The sequence below is a fragment of the Gekko japonicus genome, unplaced genomic scaffold, assembly GCF_001447785.1.
Source record: "Gekko japonicus isolate JY-2015 unplaced genomic scaffold, Gekko_japonicus_V1.1 scaffold211, whole genome shotgun sequence".
Lineage (NCBI taxonomy): Eukaryota > Metazoa > Chordata > Lepidosauria > Squamata > Gekkonidae > Gekko > Gekko japonicus.
In genome coordinates, this window is record NW_015164187.1 from 329,035 (window position 1) to 334,240 (window position 5,206).

Genomic DNA, 5,206 nt, shown 5'->3' on the forward strand with positions numbered 1-5,206 from the left:
CCCCCCCGCCCCGAATAAAGTTGCCTTGTGTGTCTACCCAGCGTTTTGGAGCCCGAGAGACTGGAGCGCGCACACCCGCGCGCACACACAATGAGGCACATTTCTAAGCTCCGCACCAAACGGAGGTTATTTCCTTTTATTTCAGAAGTGCCTTCTTAAAAAAATGACTTGTCTGAGGGTAGCCGGATGAGCGTAGCTTCAGTAGAGGAGTGGGTGCTTTTGTTTCTCTATGGAAGCAAGATTCAGTTAGGCATCATGGGAGTTAGTTTAAAAATTTAAATAAACTTTAAAAGCTCAGAAATTGACCACCAAGTCCCCAGTTTAGTTAGGGTGTGAGGTTTTTAGTTTTGACCTTGTAGGCAACTGATGAAGAGCTGAGTGTACACAATTCACTTTTAAGTGGGTTTTTTTTTTAATCTAAAAGTTGTGCAGTAAAAAGTATCTGGAGAGAATTCTTCTATGGCTTGAAAGAGGCAGCCATTGTCATGGTTTATCCTTGTGTAGAGCTGGACGCTTTCAAATTAGATAAGCAGTTGGTTCAGGCTTTTCATCCAACAAAAGTTCTGAGTTTTGTCATATTATGGGGGCAGCTGGCTGTTACTTTCCACAGAAATACCGTACAGCAGTGACTGTGTAAAGACCTTAAGTGAGACAGCTGCTTGGGTGTTGCCCTCCATGTTGGCATTGTGGCTAAGCTAGGGTTGTAGATTTCCTTATTTCCGCATTTTCTATATCCATAAAATGTTTACTTTGGGTATTTTTTAGAATCATCTGGATTAAATTTAATACAGGTACCATTATGCTAAAGTTGAGAATATATAAATATAATCATTAGAGTTTTGAGAGAGCTTTTTTTTCCAGAATCCTAGGCAGACATGGCCACCATTTTAGAGTGCAATACATATTAGGAAGGGTGATAAGTCTTCATCATTAGAAGTATAAACAGACAGTTTTGTGGGCTTCAAAAAGGTAATTTTGAACCAGAAACTTTTCAGTTATTGTTTTATTATTTTTCAGTGTGATTTGTTGTAGTTTTATTAGCACAGTTATTTCTACCTGCATAAACTATGTGAACGAGGTGGAAACAAAGATTTGCTTGTTGAAAGGGGATGCACGATTCCTTTATTTCTACTTATAGCATTCTTTATCTAGGGTGAGCTAATGATAAATGTGTCTTCTAGTAGCTTATAGTGAGCAGTAATTGAAATAGGCCATTGAAAGGGTTTAATTAGGTTGTGGATAAAGGTATATTTTTATGACTTCTACAATGAAACTTTAATTCTAGCCCATTCTCTACATTCAGAAACACTTCAGTATGTCTTCTAATATTTATTGGAAAAATCACAACTTAACTGAAGAAAACGGTATATAGGAACTTGCCTTATTCTACTGGTTGAAACCTACCAACCTTTGTTTCTGTGCAGGCCCATTGATTTCAGTAAGGTTAGTGTGGAAACAGTGTTTGGCTGGCACTTTCGTTGTGAATGGGAAACTTCTGATTTGAAAAGAATTACTAGCATATATCCTTAGACTGCCTTTTAAAGATCATCTTCCAGTATCTCTAACTTTATCTTAATTGTACTTGTGGGTATGTATAAAAGTTTGTTGGTGAAACAGGTAAAAACTGGATTGAAAGACGGTGTGATAGACCTGTTTGCATAATATCCATTTTAATCTCTTTGTTCGTAAATTCATCCTGACTGGAGTATTTATGATCAAAGCTCGTTTGCAGCACTTTTGAACAGATGTCTCATATATGTACTTGTAAAAGACTTTTCTAATGCTGGCTTGGCCAACTGGTGTCCTGTGAGATAATTTGGCCCTTAGTAATCCTGCACAATTTCAGTGAAAGCATGGTGGTAAAGAATCTTATCACAGTTTTACTTGATAGATAAATGAGATCTGGGGTGTGTATCATGTACATTTTATTGTGTTGCTACATTCTTATGCATTCTTGAAAGGTAAAGGATTGAAGCCAGCCTTTCTATTGAGGAGGTCTTTCTGGAAGGACATTTGTGTTCCAGCTCCAAATATGTGTTTTGCTGTCTGAGCGTGTATGCTTTATACACCTCTATGGCATGACATGTCAGATTGTGGGCCAGAAGTATTTTGTACATCCTAGTGTATGGACAGTAAGGGGATCCCTGAGAAATAGAAGCTGGCCACCTCTGCCCTAGTGGATTCATTACTGGATTTCTGATTGCAGCGTTGAAGCAAAAACAATTTTTGAGCCAAGGTTAAATGTTGCCTGGACTTTTGGTAGCCAGTGCTAGAAATAATTACATTTCTGGTAGTATGTTAGGCTTGTCTTTCCTGCTTCCTGTTTTACTGAGGTAAAGTAAGTATATCCCTTTTGTACCATCTGCTTAGAGAAGAGAGTTTACAGGAGAGGAGTGAGATGAATTTATAATAATCCTTCTACTCCAGTCTGTAATGCTGTCCTGGTATTTTTCCATTCAAAACACTTTTACTCCTCCTTTCCCACAAAAAGACTCAAATTGGTTTAGGTTGCAATCAAACACCATTTTGAAAGGGGCACTTTGTGCTTCTCTGTATACTAGAAATGGCAACTATTGTGAACTGTGTTATCTTTAAATGAGGTAATCTAATGGAAAAACTTGTTGTGTGGACTTATAAGAAACTACAATTAGTACTGCTGTAAATCAGGAATAAAGTATTTTGAACAACCATTACACTTTCCTGATTTTTTTAATACAAATCGATCTGTGTTCCATGGCTGGAAAGATTTCACTTTAAAATAATGTGAAAGTATTTTGAAAGGGCTGATTAGAACTAGGATTGAGAACAGTTAAGGCAGTCCACATCTCAATTATGTAGAAAGTAGCATGCCTGTGCTATTTAATGGAGCTGGATCGCAGAAGTCAATGTTTATTGATGCAAAAAAGTTAGGCATCTGTAGTTTAAAATGAAGCTTGGGCAACAGATTTCATCGGCTTTGTAACTGAAAACTTTTTTTGCACTGCTGTCAAAATACTTCATCTTTTAGGCCTGGAAACTAGAATGCAGCCTAGTACTCTGTTCCCTGGAAGGCCAGATAATGAAACTGAAGCTCAAATACTTTGGCCACCAAATGAGAAGGGAGCACTCACTGGAAAAGACCCTGATGCTGGGAAAGATTGAAGGTCAAAGAAGACGGGGACGGCAAAGGATGAGATGGTTAGACAGTGTCAGCGATGCAACGAACATGAAATTGAGCCAACTTCGGAGGACGGCGGAAGACAGGAGAGCCTGGCGGGAGATTGTCCATGGGGTCGCGAAGAGTCGGACTCGACTGTGCGACTGAACAACAACTCTGCCTAGCTAGGCATGCCTAACCCAGTAAACTCCAGCACATCTATATCTGTATAGGATGGACTGATTGATGGCTGCAAACACTTGAATCCCATTGAAGTCAGTGCAAGTGCATGTCAATTTGCATTGGATTTCAACTACAGGGTTGAAAAACCCTCTATATCAGTATGATAATCTCACCTGATATCGAGCATAATATGTAACAGCTCAAAATTTCACTCAGTATTACAGCCTTGATGCAAGAAGCATGCACTTCTGGACAAACAACCTTTCTGTCTAAAAAACTCAAGATATGAATAGCTGTTCCTTTGTTTCCATGGACAGTGTGTAAACCAGAAGGAATAACAATGATCTCTCTTGCAGAAGAGAGAGGTAGCACTCATTGATGTAGGGAGATATTTTTTTTCTTATAAACTTTTAAACCATATTCCTGTTGTGATTAGTAAACTACTTTCCTATCTATTTTTGCTGTTTAGAATCAGAAGAATATTATTTGATTTAGATTTATCCCAGGTGGCTTGAAATAAAATTGTATATGTAATGATAAAAGTATATATGTTATGAGCATATACCAGAGTAGTTACTGTGCTTTGTGTTAACACACAAGTACTTTAGCGAGAAGATACTTAGAACCACTATTCATTCTCAGAATGCAAACTAATTAGATGGTTTGTAGATAACCATGTATCATTTTTCTAAATAAAATCTAATAACGGGGTCCCCAGTGTGGTGCCCGTGGGTGCCATGGAACCTGCCAACAACTTTCCTAGTGCCCATCAGGGAAAAAGTGGGTGGGGCTTTTCCTAGCACATCTTCTGACTGGTCACTGGAGATTTGATTGGCTGTGTAGATTTTTTTAAATGTTGCTTTGATAGCAGCTGCCACCACAGCACAAGGATTTTCACTGTGTGACAAAAGGTAAGCCATGGCAGCCATTTTGTGGCTGTGCCTACCACACTGTGTCAGAAGTCCAGACATCCATCACCTCATGGCATATGTATGAACACTGAATTTTTCTTCCAAGATGGATAAACTAAAGCACCCCATTTTAATTTGGAAGCAGAAAGGAGATTCAGAACTTCTGAGTTTCAAAACTTTCTTATTGCGATCTCCAAGTATTATGTTTGCTTCTGTTCCTTACTTGTCCTGTTCTGGTGTAGTGGTTAATTGTTGCGGACTCTAATCTGGGAACTGGGTTTGATTCCCCACTCCTCCACTTGCAGCTGCTGGATGACCTTGGGCAAGCCATAGTTCTCTCAGAGCTTGAAAGAGCAATTCTTGAAAGAGCTCTCTCAGCCCCACCTACCACACAGGGTAGGGTGTATGTTGTGGGGAGAGGAAGGGAAAGGAGTATGTAAGCTGCTCTGAGACTCCGAGTGAGGGGCGGGGTATAAATCCAATCTCTTCTTCTCCTTCTCTTTCTCCTCCTCCTCTTCTTATTTATGTCTAGGGAATTAAACTACCACATCCAACTTTCTGTGCTGCATTCTGCTCAGATCAGTGGGGGATCTCAACTTCATTTTGGCCCCGTTCAGATATCATGTTCTAATTCTACAAATCATGGTCCTGTTGTGGCAAACTGGAAAGAGAACAGAGGATGTGGAAAGGGAGACAGGAGAATGCTTGTCCATGACATGTTTGAGGATTACCTGAACCGAGTCAGTTCCTGTATCTAATTTACCGTATTTTCCGGCGTATAAGACGACTGGGCGTATAAGACGACCCCCCACTTCTGAGAAGATTTCCCTGGGTTAAAAAGTAGTCTTATACGCAGGAAAATACGGTATATACTTTCTGCCAGGAAAGATTAGATTTCCTCCAACGTTTACACTATATTTGATCTTTCTTCATTATACCAGAATAATAGTAATATATGTATTGATTTTCAGTATCT

The 5,206-nt window shown here is 39.3% G+C and overlaps 1 protein-coding gene across 1 annotated transcript in view; it reads left to right on the plus strand.

The window, feature by feature from the left end:
* The window catches only part of KDM5B (lysine (K)-specific demethylase 5B), an 81,867-nt gene that overhangs the window by 792 nt on the left and 75,869 nt on the right, over positions 1 to 5,206 (plus strand). The window lies entirely within an intron of this gene.